At 38.3% G+C, this 22,828-nt stretch overlaps 1 long non-coding RNA gene across 2 annotated transcripts in view; it reads left to right on the forward strand.

Annotated features, from left to right (window-relative positions):
• The window catches only part of LOC110209560 (uncharacterized), a 35,569-nt gene extending 15,008 nt beyond the window's left edge, over positions 1–20,561 (forward strand). For both annotated transcript variants that reach the window (XR_013485244.1, XR_002324862.2), the window contains 3 exons: positions 9,994–10,110; positions 11,079–11,172; positions 19,796–20,561. This is a non-coding gene — a long non-coding RNA (uncharacterized LOC110209560). The remainder of the gene's footprint in view (positions 1–9,993; positions 10,111–11,078; positions 11,173–19,795) is intronic.
• The last annotated feature ends 2,267 nt before the right edge of the window (positions 20,562–22,828 follow it).

Raw genomic sequence — 22,828 nt, forward strand, 5'->3', positions numbered from 1 at the left:
GTGGCGGTCCTGGGGTGAGGAGGAGCGCTGGCTAGGTGGAGCTTGTAGTGGTGGTGCAGAGAAAACCCTCCTCACAGTTCCAAGAGAGAAAAGACCGCTTGTGGCTGGTCACTCAAAGACCAGAGCACAGGTCAGGAAGAGAGTAAACACCTCCACCTTTATCATACCACCTTGGAAGAACTGAAAATTTACAGGTCCCTAGAAGTATCTCTGAAAACAGCTATACAAACCCCTGAAGCTTGGGACAGTACATTCTCCACATTGGAAGCAGATTCGTACCTTAACAAAGAGTTTAAAACTCAAGTAGTTGGCTGGGATCATGAGCAAACCTCGCAAAAAGAATCAGACTATATTATCTTACTTTGGTGACAAAGAAGATCAAAACATACAACCAGAAGAAGACAACAAAGTCAAAGCTCCTACATCCAAAGCCTCCAAGAAAAATATGAATCCGTTCCAGGCCTTGGAAGAGCTCAGAAGGGATTTTGAGAAGCAAGTGAGAGAAGTAGAGGAAAAACTGGGAAGAGAAATGAAAGTGATGCAAGAAAATCATGAAAAACAAGTCAACAGCTTGCTAAAGGAGACCCAAAAAAATACTGAAGAAAATAACACCTTAAAAAATAGCCTAACCCAAATGGCAAAAGAGGTCCAAAAAGCCAATGAGGAGAAGAATGCCTAAAAAGAAAATTGGCCAAATGGAAAAGGAAGTCCAAAAGATTACTGAAGAAAATACTTCCTTAAAAATTAGAATAGAGCAATTGGAAGATAGTGACTTTATGAGAAATCACAACACAGTAGAACAAATCCAAAAGAATGAAAAATTAGAAAACAATGTGAAATATCTCTTGGAAAAACAACTGACCTGGAAAATAGATCCAGGAGAGAGAATTTAAAAATTATTGGACTATCTGAAAGCCATGATCAAAAAAAGAGCCTAGACATCATCTTTCAAGAAATTATCAAGGAAAACTGCCCTGATATTTTAGAACCAGAGGGCAAAATAGAAATTGAAAGAATCCACCAATCTCCTCCTGAAAGAGATCCCAAAGGAAAACTCCTAGGAATATTGTAGCCAAATTCCAGAGTTCCCAGGTCAAGGAGAAAATATTGCAAGCAGCCAGAAAGAAACAATTCAAGTATGGTGGAAACACAATCAGGATAACACAAGATTTAGCAGCTTCTACATTAAGGGACCAGGGCATGGAATATAATATTCCAGAGGGCAAAGGAGATAGGATTACAACCAAGAATCACCTACCCAGCAAAACTGAGTATAATCCTTCAGGGGAAAAAATGGTCATTCAGTGAAATAGAGGACTTTCAAGCATTCTTGATGAAAAGACCAGAGCTGAATAGAAAATTTGACTTTCAAATACAAGACTCAAGTGGAACATGAAGAGGTAAACAGGAAAGAGAAATCATAAGAGACTTATTAAGGCTGAACTGTTTACATTCCTGCATGGAAAGATGATATTTATAACTCATGAGACCTTTGTCAGTATTAGGGTAGTGGGAGGGGAAAAATTATATGTATGGATAGATAGATAGATAGATAGATAGATAGATAGATAGATAGATAGATAGATAGATAGATAGATAGAGGGCACAGGATGAGCTGAAGATGAAGGGGTGATATCTGGAGAATAAAATTAAGGGGTGAGAGAGGATTCTACTAGGAGAAGGAGAAAGGGAGAGGTAGAATGGGGTACATTATCTCACACAAAACAGACAAGAAAAGGTTCTTCCAGTGGTGGGGACACAGGGGAAGGTGAGAGGAAATGAGGGAATCTTATTCTCATAGGATTTGGCTTAAGGAGGGAATAACATACACACTCAATTGGGTATGGAAATCTGTCTTACCCTACAGGAAAATAGGGGAGGAAGGAGACAAGAGAGCAGGGGGATGATAGAGAGAAGGATAGATTGGGAAAGGGGTAATCAGAAGGAAGTACTTCTGAGGAGGGACAGGGTCAAAAGAAAGAATAGAATAAGTGGGGGGTGGAGCAGGATAGGATTAAGGGAAATAGAGTTAGTTTGTCACAACATGTCTACTATGGAAGTGTTTTCATAACTGCACATGTATGGCCTGTATTGACTTGCTTGCCTTTTCAATGAGGGTGGGTGGGGTGGGAGGAAGGGAGAAAATTTGGAACCCAAAGTTTTAAAAACACATGTTTAAAAAAAAAGTTTCCACATACAACTGGGAAATAAGAAATACAGGAAATGAGGTACAGAAATCTATCCTGCCCTACAGGAAAATAGAAGGGGAAGGGGATGAGATAGAAGGGAGGGCAGATTAGGGGAAGGGGCATTCAGAATGCATGCCATCTTGGGGCAGAGGAGGGGCAAGATGGGGTGAAAATTTGGAATTCAAAATCTTGTGGAAGTAAATGTTGAAAACTGAAAATAAATAAATTTATTTTAAAAAAATACATGATAGCTACTGAATAAATACTTTTGGGATAGCCTGCTCTCCAGCTCCTAACTCTGTCTGGAACTAGAGATGCCATTCTGTGACCCTGCATGGCTGCTGCCATACAGTCCAACCCATATTCTCCCTGCCCCTACTAAAAACAATCATTAATCAGCACTATCATTCATGACAAAAGAGCTTAAGGAATTGTCCCGTCACTCCCAACTGATATTCTCTCTGATTTCCCTCTCCAAAATGCTTTTCCTGGGGTCAGCTAGGTGGTGCAGTGGTTAGAGCACTGGCCCAGGAATCAAGAGGACCTGAGTTCAAATCCAGCCTCAGACACTTGATATTTACTAGCTGGGTGACCCTGGGAATGTCACTTAACCCCATTGCCTAGCCAAAAAAAAAACCAAAACCAAATACTCTTCCCTTGCCACTACTGCCCTACATACTCTCTTCTTCTATTAGAATTTAAGCTCCTTGAGGGAAGGGACTGTTTTGCTTGCTTTTACTTCTCTGGTGCTTAGCACAGTGCCGGGCATTTGGTAAATTCTTAATAACTACTTTTTCATTCACTTTAAAATTTTTTATTCATTCATCATTCATTCATTCACTCATTGTTGTATGCCAAGGCAGGATAGAACACTACTTAGCATAGAATAGCTATTTGATAAATTCTTGCTGAGAGACTTTTATTAATTTTTCTGGGTCAAAAGAAAGATAGGAAATGTTTATAAAGAGGAAAATATAGTTGTCTCCATCTTATGTGCATGCCAAGGGATGCTTGAAGTACAAATTATTTGTTTTATTTCTGTTGAGGCTCTGTCCATGTTTTATGCTTTCTAATCTCCCATAGAAGTGTGATATGATAATTTTCTAGGGTAGTTTTAGAAGCAATAAATTTTAATTGTTTAGAAAGTCTTCTTGCCCCTTGACCGTTTACAGATATACACCACAACAAGATAGATACCACAACAACAGATATAAATGACTTAGGCTCGTAGTGACTGCTATCTGGCATAATGGGTTTTGTGAACCATTTATTAGTTCCTTGAGAACTAGACAAGGTGACAAGAAATAAAATCAATAAAGCCATTAACAGGTCCGTTGTCTTAACAGGTCTTAAGTGTCCATTATTTGCCAGATACTGTGGCTAAGGTGCTAAGAATACAAATTTTTAAAAAATGAAACAATGTCTACTTGCAATGAGCTTATGTTCTAATGTACAAGATAAGTACATGCAAAATATGGGGAGAGTATAAGCACAGTTAATAAATATATATATGTATATACACACACAAAATAGGTTACTACAAGCTACTTTTGGAGAGAGGGCATTAGCTGAAGGGGATCAAGAATACTTTCATGCAGAAGATGGTGCCTGAGCTGCCAGACCCCTGTGGTCTCCAACGACACCAGGCACCCCCTATCCCATCCCCTCAGTGCAAGAGCAGACGTGACGGTCCCTTGTGGGCTTCAGGGTAAAATCAGTGCAGCACCAGCTAAACAGCAGGGCCTGCAGCCTCTGGCACAAGAAGCCTGAGACAGTGCCCCTTCCACTCAGGGAGCGGAGCTCAAACTTAAAAGAAAGTCAAAAGAACAAATAAATGAACAAAATAACAACAAAAAAAAATAATCTGACCATAGACAATTATTATGGCGACAGGGAAGATCAAAAAACAAACTCAGAAGAGGACAACAGTGTCAACACCTATAGGCAAAACCCCAAAGAAAAACAGGAACTGGTCTCAAGCCCAGAAAGAAGTCATGGAAGAGCTCAAAAAGGAGCTTAAAAATCACATAAGAGAGGTAGAAGAAAAATTGGAAAAAAGAAATGAGAGTGATATAAGAGAATTATGGAAAAGAGTCAACAGCTTGGAGAAAGAAAACAACTGCTTAAAAAGTAGACTTGGCCAAATGGAAAAGGAGATACAAAAATTCACTGAAGAAAATAACTCTTAAAAAGTATGATTGGCCAAATGGAAAAGGAAGTACAAAAGCTAATTGAGGAAAAGTACTCCTAATGACTCTATCAGACATCAAAAATCAAGCAAACAAATTCAAAGAATGGAAAAATAGAAGAAAGCGTAAAATACCTCACTGGAAAAACATCTGACCTAGAAAATAGATCCAGGAAAGACAATGTCAGAATCATTGGACTACCTGATAACTATAATCAAAAGGAGGACCTGGATAACATCTTTCAAGAAATTATCAAGGAAGACTGCCCTGATGTCCTGGAACCAGAGGGGGAAATATGCATTGAAAGAATCCACTGATCACCTCAGAAAAGAGAGTCCAAAATAAAAAAAAAAACCAAAGGAACATTATAGCCAAATTACAAAACTATCAAGTCAAGGAAAAAATACTTAAAGTGACCAGAAAGAAACAATTCTAATATTAGGGAGCCACAATCAAGATTACACAGGACTTAGCAGCTGCAACATTAAAGGATCAGAGGTCATGAAACATGATATTCTGGAAAGCAAAGGAGCTAGGACTACAACCAAGAATCACTTACCTGGAGAAATTAAGCACAATACTTCAAGGGAAAAAATGGTCATTCAATGAAATTGAAGGATTTTAAACTTTCATAAGAAGACCAGAATTGAACAAATAAAATTGATCTCCAATAGCAAGACCCAAGAGAAGCCTAAAGAGGGAAAAGGGGGAAAGAAAACATAAGGGACTCAGTAAAGCTGCAATGTTTACATCCCTACATGGGAAGATGATATTTGTAATTCTTGAAAATTGTGCCACTAATAGCACAGTTAGAAGGATTATACATAGACAGAGGGTATTGGTATAAGGTGAATTTGAGGGAATGACATAAAAAAAATTAAGAGATGAGGAAGAGGAGTACACTGGGTACCGAAGGAAGGGAGAAGTAGAATGGGGTAAATTATCTCACATGAAGAGGCTCGAGAAACCTATTACGGTGGAGGGAAAGATGGGAGGGTGGGCAATGGGCATTGCTTGAACCTTACTCTCATCAGTATTGACTCAAAGAGGGAATAATATACACAATCAGTTGAATATAGAAATTTATCTTACCTGACAAGAAAGTAGGAGGGGAGGAGATTAAGTAAACGAGGAGGGAGACTGACAGAGGAGAGAGCAGATTGGGTGAGGCTGTAGACAAGTAAAACACCATGGAGGAGGGAGAGGATGAAAGGAGAACAAATGAAGAAAAATAGGATGCAGGCAAATACACAGATGGTAGTCATAACTGTGAATGTGAATGGGATGAACTCTCCCATAAAATGGAAGCAGATAGCAGAATGGATCAAAAACCAGAATCCTACAATATATTGTTTACAAGAAACACACTTGAAGCAGAGAGACACACAGTGTAAAGTGAAGGGGCTAGAGCAGCATCTATGATGCTTCAGCTGAAGTTAAAAAAAAAAAGCAGGAGTAGCAATCCTGATCTCAGACAAAACAAAATTGAAAATAGACCTAATTAAAAGAGATAAGGAAGGAAGCTACATCTTGTAAAAGGTACCATAGGAAATGAAGTAATATCATTACTAAACATATATGCACCATATGTGTGTGTGTGTGTCATCTAAATTGTAAAAGGAGAAATTAAGTGAGTTACAGGATGATGACCAAAAAAGAGATAAAGAGCATTATGAAATGTAAAATAGATAATTTTGATTATATTAAATTTAAAAAACCTTTTGTACAAACAAAACCAATGCAACTAAGATTAGAAGGAAAGCAAAAAAACTGGGAAGCAATCTTTACAGTGTCTCTGATAAAGGTCTCATTTCTCTAATATATAGAGAACTGAGTCAAATCTATAAGAATACAAGCCTTTCTCCAATTGATAAATAGTAAAAGGATATGAACAGGCAGTTTTCAGATGAAGAAATCAAAACTATCTATAAGCATATGAAGAAGTGCTCTAAATCACTTTTGACTAGAAAAATGCAAATTAAAACAACTCTGCAGTACCACCTCACACCTATCAGAATGGCTAATATGACAAAAAAAACCGAAAATGATAAATGTTGGAGAGGATGTGGGAAAATTAGGACACTAATGCTTTGTTGGTGGAGTTATGAACTGATCCAACCATTCTGGAGAGGAATTTGGAACAATGCCCAAAGGCAATCAAACTGTGCATATCCTTTGATCAGCAATACCACTACTAGGTCTATATCCCAAAGAGATTATAAAAAAAGGGAAAGGACCTGTATGTGCAAAAATATTTATAGCAGCCCTTTTCATGGTGGCAAAATATTGGAAATTGAGGGGTTGTCCATCATTTGGGGAATGGCTGAATAACCTGTGGTGTATGAATATAATGAAATACTATTATGCAATAAGAAATGATGACCAGGCAGATTTAAAAAAACAAAACCTGGAAAGACTTGTATGAATTGATGCAAAGTGAAATGAGCGGAACCAGGAAAACAGTGAACACAGTATCAGCAACACTGTGTGATGATCAACTATGAATGACTCAGCTCTTCTCAGCAACACAGTGATCCAAGACAAGTACAGAGGACCCATGAAGGAAAATGCTATCCATATCCAGATAAAGAACTGATGGACTCTGAATGGTGATCCAAAGCACACCTTTTTTCACTTACTTTATTCTTTTTTGTGTTTTTTTTCCCTTTTGATGTGTTTCTTCTTTCACAACTATGACTAGTATGGAAATAGGTTTTGTATGGTAGCACATGTGTAACCTATATCAAATTGCCTACCATTTTAGGAAGAGGGGAGGGGAAACATGGAGAGAAAAAAATTTGAAACTCAAAATCTTTTAACAATGAATGCTAAAAATTGTCTTGACATGGAATTGGGGGAAAAATAAAGTACTATTTAAAAAAAAAGATGATGTATGAGTGGTTGGGTTCTTGAAAAGAGGAATTCTGCAATGCAGAGGAAAGGAGGGATAGAAGAATCATCCCCCAGGCATGGGGAATGGCCAGAGTATGAGAACAGGAGATGGAGTATCAGGAGTAAAGATGAAAGCTTCCAAGTCTGACTACTACCCAAGAAAATCTGAAACAAAAACAAAAAATGTTTTTATTGTTATCATTGTGGATATGTCCTATATGTCTTTCAGAGCATGAGTTCAGTGCTTCAAGGCATTGCCTCCTATACAGTAGTAACTGTGCACATCTGAATACACTGATCACTGGATCTGCTACAAGAAGACAAAGTATAAAAGGCTTCTTGGCTGGGGCAGGCCTTATTTTCTGTAGCTTTGTGCCTCCTGTTAGCTTTCCTGACTGTTTTTCTGGCTGGAACCCATTGCTTTGTCCTCAATTCAATGCAACAAGCATTTATTAGACACCCATTTTCTTCTAAGTACAATGCTAGGTGCTGGGGATATAAAGACAAGAATGAAATGGAATAATAAAGTGACTAAAATGTCTATATCTTTTGACCCAGAGATTCCACTTACTAGGCTTATACCCCAAGGAGATTGTTGATAAGAAGAAAGTTACCCCCATGTGCACCAAAATACTTAGAGCTGCAATTTCTGTGGTAGCAAAGAATGTGAAACAAAGTAGATGCTCAATTGATTGTGGGAATGACTAAATGAAGTGTGGTCCACAAATAAAATGGAATATTACTGTGCTATAAGAAATGATGACTATGATGAAGACAGAGAAACAGGGGAAGACATATATGAACCAACGCAGAACAAAGTGAGCCAATTCAAGAAAATAATATACCAAATGATGAAAATAAAGTGGAAAGAACAACCATAAAACAATTGAAAGTTAATGTCACAAAATTACATAGAACCAGCATATCCCCAGAGAAGACAGATGAGAAGACTTTCCTACCATACTCCTTTGCAAAGGTCATGGGTGTGAAATATTGCATGTATTTTCAGATTGTTGATGTATTGGTTGGTTTTTGCTGATTTCTTTCATCTCTTCTTTTTTTTCCTTCCTGTAAAATATATGTATTATATTGGATGACTCTCAGGAAGGGGAAGGTGAGGGATACTTAGAGAAATCCTGGTGATGTGAAAAATAAAAGATTGATAAAATTACTTTTTTAAATGACACTGTATGACTTGGCTTCTCATTTGCTGCCTGACTGCCCATTGCTCTTTCCTTGTGAGAGTTCACCTTCCATCTGTTCCCTGGGTCTAGACCAGTTTTAAGGAGATTTGTGAACTTGGATGGGAAAAAAATTACATCTTTATTTTCACTCACCTCTAACTGAAATTTAACATTTCTTTGAATTACAACTTTAGGAAACAAACCACAATAGTACTCACAGTAAAATCACATATATTTTCATATAACATTATAATTGTTTCAGAGATCTTGGAATATCATTTAGGGTCAACACTTCATTTAAATTACTATTATTATTAGGGCTGCCACTAGATAGATTACTATATCACAAATTTTTAAAAAATTTAATAACTATGTTTCAATATAATTGGTTTCCTTTGTAATCCTCCGTATTTTATGTTATGCATTTAAAAACATTATTCTCAGAAGGGGTCCACTGACTTCATCATATTGTCAAAGGGGTCCACGACACCAAAATGTTTTAGGAATGCCTGGTGTAGACTGTCTTCTCAATATCATACATTCCAGTTTCAAGCCATACTTTGATTATCTTGGTCCTTCTGTCTCTGTCACCATATTCCTCTGCTTCCCATAACCATGCATGGTACCACCTAAGAGCCAAACTCATATTAAAGAAGCATTCCAAACAGCCATCTGCTGGTACTATCTCCTTCCACCCCCCACCTCCCCTAGTACACTATTGTCCATTCTGGGCTGGATCTCAGAAACAGCAAAGAAGAACAAAGGTATAGTTCCTAAATCCTGACCAATCTTTCTCTAGGCCTCCTCTCCTGATGGCTTTCCAGGGAAGAAAGAGCATATATATGATATATGTGTGTATATGTATGTGTGTGTGTGCATATATATATATATGCATATGTATGTGTGTATATATGCACATGTATGTGTACATGTATATATGTATGTATATACACACACATATCTGTGTGTGTGTGTGTGTGTATATATATATATATATATATTATATATATATGTATACCTTGTCTAGTTCCATATGTGTGTGTGTGTTTATTTCTCTTAGCTACGTATTTCACTGAATCCCTCTGATGAAAAGTAGTCATTTGGAGGATAATTTGTTAATAAGCCTAAAATGGAACCACCATAATGCAAAGAGGGGGAAATGAGGTACAGGAAATATATCCATTTACTCAGACATTCTCAGCAGCCTCACTACAAGCCTCATACCACAAAACTACAAAGGTTGGTGGGGGGGTGAGGGGGTTGCAGTTTCAAGTTAATAATGAGAAACCCTCCACCAAACTTAAGTACTTTCTACAACTACTGTTGCCACAGCAACCTGATGCAGGTCCTCCATGGTGACTTTGTGTTCTAATCTCTGGAAGCTAAAATAACTTTCTCTTATGCAAATGCTTAGCCAGCAGAATAGAGATGATGGGTTACAGAAAATTAAAAGTTTTTCTTTAACTAGTGAAACTACTTTTAGCCAAAGCAAAAGAAACCTCTTAAATCTAAGTGTTTTTCTTCTTCTTTTTTTTAAAGGCATAATTTGTCAGACATTAAAATAACAAAAGGGCTTTGAGAAAGGATTATGGTTCTGAAGTCCCACCACTAGAATGAATTTACTCTCTTACTGGTGCTGTAATCTGGAATTCTAAGGTAATGTTTTAGCCCTCTCTCTTCACAGAAATAAAGATTCCAATGATAATACTTCATTCCTTCTATTGAACATGCCTTTTACCTTATTCCTAGACTTTAAGACTTGTTTCCACTGTTTCACGGGGACAATATACAAATTGGCTGCAGGGCTTTTATGGGAAGCAGGGAAGTCATTATGAAGCTTGTACTGCCAGGGAAAAGCTTAAAGACTGCAGGGTTTGAAGGGAGTGGGGGGGGAGGTGGGAGGTCCTGGGTTCCACGTCTCGTGGTTTTCCTTTAACCCTGGAAGAAAAGTTCATTTTTAGAAAGCTCAGTTTGGTTTCCTACTGAAAACAAATGGCATCACGCCCTTGGACTTCTCTGACCACCACCCCCTCCCTTCCCCACCTCCCTCCCACAGGCTGCTCTCCGAGATGCCCTTGGGGGTATGTCTGACTTTGGAAAGAAAGAGCCGATGTTGACAACCCTGGGCTGGCCTGCTAATCATATGCACCTTATTCCCCCCCACTCCCCCTCCTCCTAGAAACCTTGAAACACAGGGATTTCTACAGCTCTCTCCCAGCAGCATAGATTTAATTAGGCCTAAATCTCTTTAAAAATTCAGATATATTCCCCCCCACCCCTCCCCTCGGAAAGCAACTCCCAGAAACTACCCAGGCTTTTGAATATCTTTTGAAAAAGGAAACAGCTGTATGTAAATAGAGGCCAGTTATTTACCAACAAGAGAACAAAAAGCCCTCAGCACCTCCCTTTGGCTCTAGCTACCCTGGAGGAGAGCTCTCCAGGCAACTTCAGAGCTATTAGCATGATTGCCAACTTTGGTTGATTATTGAAAAACTCACCCTGAGCCCTGTCTTTCAATGTAAAGAAAAAAGGGGGGAAAAATACCCACGGTGTTTATATTCCTGATTTTTTTTTCTTTCTTCTTGTGACTGAAGTAAATGATGAAGTGTTTTCTGCTCCAACAGAGCCAGCAGGGAAGAAATACATGTTGTAATTACCTTAAACAAGCGGGCAATGATGATTGCTTCTCAAGCTGCATGTTTGAGGACATGATGAAAGGTGGGAAGAAGACATAGCCCTCTGTATTCTATAGCACTCATGACTTGTGAAATCCTTCATAGCATAGCTATGCACATGACCAGTAAAAGAGGAGAGGCCTGGCTTTGGAAACAGGGATAGTAAAAATCTTGGACTGTTTTCTAAATTAGAGGATGCTAACTCAGCATCAAAAATCTTGCTCCCAACCAAGCATTATGTTATTCTCGCCTGACAGGGTGATTCTTTGTTTTTTGTTTCTTAAAGATTAGGAATTACAAGAATATTTCAAGTTTTGAAATGCAGAACATTACAACTATCCAGCACCCACTGACTAGAACACTAATATAAGATCTAATCTAAATGAAGTATCCAATTAAGAAAGAATTTTATGAATTTATGAAGGTTTGGGTTCAAAGTTCCACTTCTGACACATACTAGCTGTGTGACCCTAAATCACTTAACGTCTCAGTGGTCTAGGCAATTTTCTGAGGCTATAAGGCACAGAGAAGACGCCAACTTGCCTTGACAGAGGGCAATTCCCTACACCAATGTAAATCACAGGTCCAGTTCCTATCTCTGTATTTATGGAAGCAAATTCTCACATCATTTCCAGATGTCGCTGCACAGGTAGTACCAGACATTGACTAGCAAAGGGTCTGTGACTTCCTCAGTTTGAGGTATTTCCTTAGCAGATACAATCAATCCACGATTTAGTGGATATTCCTAGGGAGCTGCCTGGCCTATGAAGAAATGCTTGGAGAACGGAGTCCTGGGGAATTGCTAGAGAAATAGAGAGGCAGGCAGACAGACAGAAAGACAGAGACAGAGAGAGAAGAGGAGAGGAGAGAGAAAGGGAGAGGGAGAAAGGAGAGAGGGAGAAAGAGAGAGAGAGAGCAAAAGAGATTGAATGGCCTGTCCAAGGTCACATGGCTAATCTGCTGTCAAAGGAGGATTTTAAACTGGGTTTTTCTAACTCTAAACCCAATACTCTACTCCCATGTCTCTTTTCGCACTGAAGTTCTACTCCAAAAACATATAGCACACACAGGTGTACTCTGCGTAATGTTCATAGAATCATGGATGTATCATTAGCATGAAGGGACCTTAGAGACCCCTTTAGTTCAGGAGTTCATCACCTGGGACCAAGGAAGTTGCTTTAAAAATATTTTGATATCTACATTTCAGTATAATTGGTTTCTCTTGCAATCCTGTAAGTATATATAATATGTATATTATATATACACATATAGATACATATATGTATATATATATATATATATATATATATAATTTTCATTTTATACATTTAAAAACATTCTCAGAAGGGGTCCATAGGCTTTGTCATATTAACTACCAAAGAAGATCCATGACCCACAAAAAGGTTAAGAACTCCCTCATAGAGTGTATACCCCCCTTATTTTACAGATGAGGAAGCTGAGGCTCAGATAGATCAAGTCGGCCAAGGTCGGTCAAGTCATAAAGGCTAGGCTTGAACACAGATCCTTGGACCCTAAAACCAGTGCTCTTTTCCCCATGCAACTGATTGATGCTGTTTTATTATACTATTGCTATTATGACAAAACCAAATGTCAATACTCTTTGTGATGTTTTAGTGGAATTCTAACCTCACTGATAAGGGCACTCCTTTTAGAAGTGCTGATCACTACCCACCCACACCTTTTCAGCCTGCATGGCTGTTGTCCATGGTTTCTCATGATTCCTCCCCAAGGGCTCCATCTAACATCCTGAAGGGGCTTCCTCTAGATCTTCTGACTTTGCTTTGGTGGAGTTGGGCTCTTTATCTGTCATCCCTCCCTACAAGATTGGCCTACCTCCTTTCTTTGTCATTTGTTTCTTTCATAATATCTTTTATTACAGATGTGCTTTGATAACACATTGCAGCCAACCCATGCCCACCATAACACTCTCCATTGCCTTTTGGGGAACCTGATAACTTTAATTATTCAGGAACTGTGTTTTTATTACATGCTTTATAGCTATGCAGCTATGGTCATATACCTATACATCCATTAGATGATAAGCTTCTTGAGAGCTAAGAATTGTTTCATTCTTTGTATTTGTTTCTCCAGTGCCTGCCTAACCCAGTGCCTGGCACACAGTAGGAACTTAATAAAAACTTGTTGATTGATTGATTGATTGGTTGATTAATTGTTGAAGTGCCTATTGGCCAGACTATGAAATGTTAGGTGGACTGTGCATAGAGCTGGTCCTATCAGTATTCCAGAGAGGACACTGAAAATGGAAAATGAACTGGGCCTAGAAATGTATGGGAGGAAGAAAACTAGCTGGATTAAAATCAGGAAATTTTACAATCTGTTTAATAACCCTCAAACTTTTCCTTGAAACAAAGGCCCATCTTTTTAACACAAGTATTCCTCCAGTGATACTTATAGTTGCAAAATCCCACCCTAATGTGAAATCCTGCTAAGACATTCTATTGCTTGAGCTATACATCCAGTTTGTGACGAGCTAACACTTAAGCACAGGAGTACATTAATTCCCTCCAATGTCAATTTGCTTGCTATTCCACTTTTAACATTGTTCTTTAGAATTAACTGACTCCTGAAACATTGCTTTACCTAATGTTGTAGTTTCACAGAGCCAAAATGTTGTTGGGTAGCCTATGCTTATATTTTGTTGTTTTCAAGTAATACATCAATTCTCAATCAAAAATACATATGAGGCTTAAATCCCTTGCTTCATCAAATGTCAAAATCTGGCTTGGTCCCAGATTTTGTTCCAATTTATTGCTTTCCCACAAAATCATTCTATACGATATGAACAAATATATGGTATCACTTTTTTCCTAATAAGATACATTTTTTTAAATGATTAAATTCATCATACAGAGTTTCTTTGCCCAAATAATTCATCCTTTATTAAGTGAAGTTTGCTATAGTCAAGAGTAGAAATGTGATCTAATGATCCTTCATGTATCCTGCCTTTAGGGTTTTGTTGTCTGTTGGATATCTTTGTTGTTTTCTCCTCTTGAGAGGTGTGGCAAAAATTTTTCTTCTAATTTTTCAAATACCAAGTGTATCCAGTGTTCTTACTACTTCTAATTAATGTGAGACTAGAGAATCAAAGAGGGTATCCCTCCAATGAGTTGTTTTTTGAAGAGTGACAAATTAATCCCCTTGGATATGACTCAAGGCAAGAAAGATCTGTTCTGTTTTGTTTCACCAACTCCTGCAATTAGATGTGCAAAACTTCCATTTTTAGGAAAGAGTTGGGCAATAAATTTCTTCCTCTATGAGCAAAGGAGATTTCAAGGGAATAGTTCTGAAAAGAAATATATATTTTAGGAAACTGAAAAGACATTGATATTTTTACCATCTAACTTCATGAAGCACAGAGCTCTGCACGTAGTAGGTGATGATTTCACTACAACCCTCGATAGGATCAGCCAGAGTTCACACTCCATTTCAAGAACTTGGGGTCACCTCCATGCCCTGCTAAGAAAGAGAAATAAGATTTTAGTGGACAAAATGCTTAATAAAGTTTATTAAATGAATGACTTTGGATTTCTTCACATGTGAAGAAATTTCTTATCCAGAAATAATCAGAATATAATTTGTTATTATTCTCTGTTATAGCTATACTCCACATACTGTGTTGAGGCAGCTAGATGGTGTAGTGGATAGAGTGCTAGGCCTGGAATCAGGAAGACCTGAGTTCAAATACAGCCCCAGACACTAGCTTTGTGACCCTGGGCAAGTCACTTAATCTCTATCAGTCTGTTTCCTCCACTATAAAAAGCAGTAATAGTAGCACCTATGTCACTGGGTTGTTGTGAGGTTCAAATGAGATAATATTTGTGAAGCACTTAAAGCCTGGCACATAGTAGGTGCTTCATAAATACTTGTTCCTTTTCTCTTCCCTCCATTGAAGAATTCTTCCCTAAGGAGATGGTCTTATGAAAATATTAGTATGGAAATAAGAGGGTTTTTTTTAATTCTTCCTTAAACCCCTCCACTCACTCGCTGCTCTACCACTTCCACCATGGTTCAGAAAATTTGTAGCAGTACAAATCTGTACATACAGGTCAAGAAAAAGGGGCCTACAACTGATCCATGAAACAATGGTTAGATGTGCAACTCAGAGTGTATATTTCAGCCATGGAGCATCCCTGCTCTGACCTGGTTTGCTTAGCCCAGCTCAATGCAAGGCCACCTTTTTCTGACTTGTTGACCTTGCCCCCACTCACCCCAGTCAAGGGTGACCCAAGGACCCTTGGGTCTTCCACGTCTGAACTATACCACTGAGGTGCCTCATAGTCATCAAACTGATTCATCTCTACAAACAGTTATTCATTTTCCCTGCCTGATCAGACTAAATCTCTAAGAGAGGCCATGTGAAGGAATCTTCTTTTTTCACTTGTCTTGGGTCCATGGACAGGACAAAACTGATACACATTCCTTATGTAGTGGAGTAAAATGTTGGGTTGGAGGAAGGAAGGATGAGTTTTAGTCCCAAGTCTGCCATTATCTCTGTGGGACCTTCAGTAAGTCAGCTTGATTCTCAGGGTTATAATATCTTCCTTTATAAATAATCAGTTTTGTTGTTGTTGTTCAGTCATGTCTAACTCTTTGTGATCCCATTTGGGGTTTTTTTTGGCAAAGATAATGGAGTGTTTTGCCATTTCCTTCTCTAGTTCATTCTATAGATGAGGAAACTGAGGAAAACAGGGTTAGGTGACTTGCCCAGAGTCACACAACTAGTAAGTGTCCAAGGTCAGATTTGAATGCAGGTCCTGCTGACCAGTACCGGTGCTCTATCCACTGCACCACCTAGCTGCCCCTATTTTGAGAAATTTCTTAGAGCAATTATTCTTTAGTTAGGTTATATAAAATAGAGAGAGGTATAAGTTCAGACACAAAAGAAAGTCAATAAATGCAGAAGCCAGGAGTCATTGTCTAAAGTCATCTTTTCATGAAGACACAGAGCTAGTCCTATAGACTAAGGCAGAGGTGGGGAACCTGCAGCCTCAAGGCCACATGTGGCCCTCTAGGTCCTCGGTAAAACTTGGACTCAGTCGAAAGGCCACACCCAAGAACCTATAAGGTCACAGGTGACCTCAAGGGCTCAGGTTCCCCACCCCTAGGCTAAGGGTTATAAGCTTGAAGGCAGGATCTATCTAATCACTAATCTGTACCTACTTTTGTGCCCAAATGGGTCTTTTTAGATTCCAACTCACTAATCACTGGAGGCCCTGGGTTCATGTCATGGTTATGAGAATCTCTTTTTCTAGTCAATGACTTGGGTCGATTCTTATAGCTTAACAAAACTGCCTTTTAAAAGCCATGTGCTGGGAAATGAGACCGTGAATGTGAGATGTTTGCCAAGCAGGAGTCCTCATGATGGTAAGGACCTAAGTTTTGAACTGGTAAAGTGGTAGCCAACCAGAATAGATTATCTGTGAAGTCCTAGGTACTGAATACAACCTTTTCCCCCACTCATTCACCCTGTGGCACACTTAGTCAACATTCCAGCCAGTCAAGTGGAAACTTGGGGGCAGGCCTGCCACTGAGCATGCATGATGGCAGGCATGTTCTCTCCCCCATTTCATAGCATAAATGCAGAAACTGAGGCTCCTTCTGAAGTGGTGGTGACTTACCCACAGATACATGGTTAATAACTATCAGATCTCTGGCAGTAGGGCCTGCTAGGCGGTAAAGCGCTGGACCTGAAGTCAGGAAGACTCATTTTCCTGAGTTCAAATTTGGCCACAGACACTTAGTAGCTGTGTGACCCTGGGCAAGTCACTTAGCTCTGTTTGCCTCAGTTTCCTCATCTGTAATTAAGCTGGAGAAGGAAATGGCAAATCCAATATACTCCAAGATCTTTGCCAAGAAAACCCCAAACGGGGTCACAAAGTGTCAGATGTGACCAAACAACAGTAACAGCCCTGATTCCAGTTCAGGTCATCTCACCTCCAGACTGAGTGCTTTTCTCTCCCGGTTCACATTGCCTCAACACCCAGATCTTAAAAGCAGCTTCAGAAGAGGCATCCCTTAAATCTTTGGGTATTTATGAAGGAGGAAATTCATTCATCAAGAAGAAAGATTGGTAAAACTAACATCACTGCTCTTCTCCCCTTTGAATTCTCCACTCTCCTCCATTACTTCCATGACCAACCTAGGAAGCTAAGGAAAGACAAGAGTTACTTTGGGAAAATGCTGGATTTATAGTCAGAGAATGTGAGTTTGAATCCTGGCACTGCCTCTTACCACCTGTGTGATCTTGGGCGAGTCAAACTGAGAGGACTGTACTAAGTGACCCCTGCCTAAGGCTAGGCTAGAGCCAGCTTAGCCCAGCTCTTAGTACATTTTCAATGTTATCATTTGTATCTGGGAAATCAGCAAGTCAGTGCTTTAGTGTTTTGTTGATTTCTAGTCATAAAATGACAGAGAAAAAGTTAATAATAATTTCAAGATTAAACTGGAAAATGTATTGTGCTTTCTGGAGAGCTGATTGTTAAACATTTACCAGCACACCCTTGCCTCTAAGGTCCTTTCCAACTCAAAATTATGATACTGTAATGTGCTCTGGGCTGCCATTGGATATATTTTAATTTCCACTTGACCGGCTTGTTCTTGGTGTTGTTCAGTCATGTATGACTCTTTGCGACCCCATTTGGGGTTTTCTTGGTAAAGATACTAGAGTGGTTTGCCATTTTTTTCACCGCATTTTACAGATGAGGAAATTGAGGCAAACAGGATTAAGTGACTAGCCCAGGGTCACACAGTTAAGTGTCTGAGGCCGGATTTGAACTCAGGTCTTCCTGACTCCAGTCTACCCACAGTGTCACCTCACTGCTCTTAGGGCTTGTTCAGCAACTCCATTCCTGCTCAGAGGCCAAATAATAGGCTAAACAAAGTGGCCCAAAAAGATGTGAAAGGAAGCCACAAATTCAATGGAAAACACAAACCAACTAGGTAATTATTTTATTTAACTGTATAGGCCATTTGTATATTTGATTCCATGTTTTCACTTTTCAGTTGGTTGTTCAAAAACTATAGACTGTCTCCTACTATTTTTAGGTCTGTAAACAAGTACATAAGCGAGATAATGAAAAGAACAGTAAATCTGGTGTTTAAGGACCTGTGTTCAAATCCTATTCCTGTCACTATTGTGTGGCTTTGGGCAAGTAATTAATCTCTCTGGGGTGCCTGTGGCAGATGCATAAGAATTACACAGTTTCTTGAGGATCTCACAATCTAGCTAAAGATTGGACATTGGCTCATCAGAGTAAGATGGTCAATGATTTTTCTTGTTTCTTTCAGAATTTTAGTCTTCATTCAACTTTGGAAGGAGTTTTCAGAAGACATAGGAGCTGGAATCAAATTCTAGGCTTAACTAGAAATCCCACAAAAGTATAATTCAGTTCAACAACAACAACAAACCCACTTATTGTTTAATGAGGGTTAAAGATTAGGGATCTGTCCCCATAAAATGAGTGCTTTTATTTTGATTGGCATCTCAGAGCACTTTTTAGGAAGAAAGATAAACTTTTCAGTTACATAAACATGGAGACTTCAGATACTCAGGTTTTTGTTTGTTTGTTTTTTTAATCCTTTCATGGGTTTTGGGCCCAGTACATTGATATTTCATTTCGGTGCAATCATTTATTACCAAAGTAAAAGAGAGACGAGAGATTAGCCATGCTTCTGCATGGCAACCTTGCTTGTCACTAAGCCAAATATATGCTTCTTGTAATTGCTGGACAGTAAATAAAATGGCTTTAATTATCGAAAGCTATTAAACCCCCTTTCACTTATATTTGCCTCCTTAATTTTCCTGGACTTTATATCTTCTTTCACAGGATTGGGCTAATTCTGAACTTTCCTGCCTCCATCACTTGATTTTCTCTTTGGGACAAAGAATTAAAATGCCCCCATCTGGTGGGTTAAACTCTTTCTTTAAAAAAAAAAAGCGCTAAATGATTTACTGTGTTCAATCCACCCAGCAGGATACTGAGATTTAAAGAGATTGTTGAATCCTGGTGAAGTTATTGCAGTCTCCAACCTTCACACACTCAGCATCGAAAACATTACTTTTAATTATATTACGAGAATTGTCCCACAAGTACTTCAGACACGTTTCTATTAACATTTGACAATATCTCAGCAATTGAAATGCATTTAATGAGATTAGAACACTAGATTGGAGCCTTAACAATTTTTGATGAAATTCTATTTTCCTTATTAATGCATTACAGAAGCTCTTACTTTGCTTGACTCACAACAAGTAATTTCTGGTCTTTTGCTAGTGATATACCCACTGCTGAGGCAGGAGATAATGATTAACGTGTATATGTTTATGTTATTTTAGTAGAAAATCCATGTGCCATTGGTAATGAATTGAAGGTTAAGTGACAATTTTTCTTTACAACCACTCATGTCCTACAGTCTGTGAACTGAAAACTAGATTAACCTTTAATTACCCTCAATGATCTCTCAACCCTGAGACATTACCACTCCTACCAGTAGTATTTGCATATACAATTTAATGAGAGAAACATCTGTTTGCATATTTGGTATCATTAATATTATGCAGATGACTAGATATTCACAATGTGATAGGCATTTGTGCTAACATCTCATTTTCTTTTTATTTCCAGGCTTTCTTCCTCCACCCACTGATTTTGTCTGACTCGTATTAATTAGAACTAGGGCTGACTGGAGCCAACAGCCTTGCATACAGAATGCACAAATGCTGTGTTATCAGAATAGCAGTAAAGTAATGCTGTGTTCCACTGGGCAGCTTGCTAAACATACATTTTACAGACCTTATGAAGGGTTTTGTTGTTTTTTTGTGTGGGTGAGTTGTTTTTTTTTTCAGACAAAAGCATTTGCCCTTTTCTTTCCAGTGCTGCTTTACTTTAAAGTGACAATACTCTTGCTTATTTATTTTTGTTAGATTCTCACTACTATCCAGTATTTTTTTTTCAGAATTAGTAACAGGGTGTTTAGAGCCAGAGGGGAGCTTAGAGATCATTTATTTCAATTGACTAATTTTAGAGAAGAGGCCGCGGAGGCCCACAAGTGTCTCTCCCAGAGTGGCACAGCCAAGCTGGGTTGCCATTCACTATAACATGCTGACTCTCTACACTAATCAAGTTTCGAGATATTTGGCCACAGGAATTAACCTTTCTGTCTTACTGATGTGTGGTGAATCTACATGTCTTTGCAGCCCAGTGGTCATTTTTAAAGGTGTAAGTGTTTAAGCTATATTGTACAATTATATTGCTAGACATCATAGATATGGATAGAGTGCCCAATGTCAGTTCAAATCCTGCCTTTGATACTTTCTATCTATAAAATAGATAGAAACACCTACCTCACAGGGTTGTTACGAAGCTCATGAAATAAAGTGTGTACAGAATAGCACCAGTTTTTATTGTTGGCGTATACGTCATTGTGGGACATGCTTATATATTAACTAACATATATTCTTTTTTTGTTCCAATCTGAAGATGAAAGAATTCTTAATGATCATCAAAACTCAAAGACTTTGATATGTTTTAAAGATAATTCTCCCCAATTGTATACATTAATAAAGACATACATTTTAAGTCCTAAATTTTAGCTATCACATATCTTCAACCACTAATGTTGAGCCAGTTGGTACTTGAACATTTTTCAACATAATAGACACACTGGGAATTATTTTAACACATCAACTCTAGGAACAGGTCTTCCAGTCGTGATGAAGGAAACAAACAGAGCATGGTGTCATGGAAAGAGCACTGAGGAGCAGCTAGACAGTGCAATGGATAGAGCACAGATGCTGAAGTCAGGAGGACTTGAGTTCAAATCTACCCTCAGACACTTACTAGCTGTGTGTCCCTGGGTTAAGTCACTTAACCCCAATTGCCAGGAAGGAAGGAAGGGAGGAAGGAAGGAAGGAAAGAAAGGCAGGAAAGGAAGGAAGGAAGAAAGAAAGCACATTGAACTAGAATTCAGAAGGTACGGTTTCAGGACTCCACTTGGCCACTTATTGGCAGTCTTACCTTGGACAAGTCACTTATTCTCTGAATCTCACTTTCCTTATCTGCAAAATAAGAGAAGGGAATTCATTATATGATCTCTAAGAAAGTGATGTTAAATAGAAACAGGGCCACTAAACCATACATAAGAATGCTTGTGGGCTGCATATACACTTACAAAAAAACATATTAACATTGTCTATGTTCTATTGAATTCTATTTATTTTGTTTAAAATCTCCCAATTACATTTTAATCTGGTTCAGACCTACTTAGGAATGTTGGGGACTAAGTGTTTGACATCTCTGCTCTAAGGTCCCTTCCAGCTCTTAGAGTATATTCAATGGTTTCCATGAGTGAGTGCAACCCCACTAATTCAAACTTAGTGGTAAAGGGAGAGGAAGTCATCTAAATCGATGAAAAAAGTCTGAATCACAAAATGATTTTTTAAAAAAAGAATCCAGTTTTATTAGTTTCCAGTACGTTCAATGAATAAATTAGGCTGTATTGTTTAGTAGAGATCTTTAGGTTACCCATTTAAATGAATAAGTAAGCATGTTTTATAATTTGTAAATGGATGTTCTCATAGTGCTTGAAATTAAATCAATTATTCTTGAAGTATTGTCATCATTCTCTCTATAATCTTATCTATTCTATTAATTAATATTATCTAGAACTGAACTATTTACTAAGGTAGACAGGAATTGAGCTTTGTATGAGAGGAGGAAATACACTGATGTATAGATCTGTAGGTCATTCAAGTAAATATCACCGAGTTATTTCAGCTCTCTGAGCCTCTGTTATCTTAAATGAGTTGGACAAGGTGGCCTCAAATTCAATTTAACTTAACAAATGTTTATCAAGCCCTATGTGTGAAGCACAGTGGTAGGCACTAGAACTGTCCAAAGCTAACATTCTATAAAGAAAGGATTTCTAAGTAAAGGAAAACCAATGCTACAAAATTCAAAATTATCACAATTTGAAAAGAAGTTGGATCTAAATTAATAAGATTTTCACGATTCTTCCTAAAGGAAGAGATAGAACATGACACATCAATTCATTATGCATTTACTGAGCACCTACTGTATACATGATTTTCTCATTTCCATCTGAACTACATTTCTGGGTAGCACAAGACCATGTTGTGAAATTATTTTGGGTGTGTTCCCTCTTTACTACTGTCTTAAAGGCAGCCTGGAAAATCGAAATTGGCTTTCATCCCTATGGGGACCTATCTTTAATTGAAACCATAGAACATTTTTTATTTTTCCTTTACATCATGGCCCTTGCCTGATTAGAGTATTCATTGTGCTTCTGCTTTGCTCTAAAATGCTTGCTCTGGCATGCACTGGTTTATGGGAAATAAAAACATTCTGTTTAAGCTATGAAAGGAAACCATATGTTATGGGATACAGTGACTAACTGGGCAGCTAAATGAAGAGATTGGACTTCTGTAAGAGAATGAGAACATTTGTGATTGCTATAGGGAAGGTAAATTGGTGGATCCTCTTATCTGGGAGGAACAAAGAGTCTGCCTCCAACTTGGGAAGAGGAGAAAAAACTGCAAGAGATTAGCCATAGGAAAACGCTAGGTCAATACCTATAAAGAATGACTCATTTTTAAAAATGCCTTCCTCCAAAGGTTTCTGGTTTCTGGTTAAGAGATC

The sequence above is a fragment of the Phascolarctos cinereus genome, unplaced genomic scaffold (genome assembly GCF_003287225.1).
Source record: "Phascolarctos cinereus isolate Bilbo 61053 unplaced genomic scaffold, phaCin_HiC Scaffold_3;HRSCAF=262, whole genome shotgun sequence".
NCBI classification, from domain to species: Eukaryota; Metazoa; Chordata; class Mammalia; order Diprotodontia; family Phascolarctidae; genus Phascolarctos; species Phascolarctos cinereus.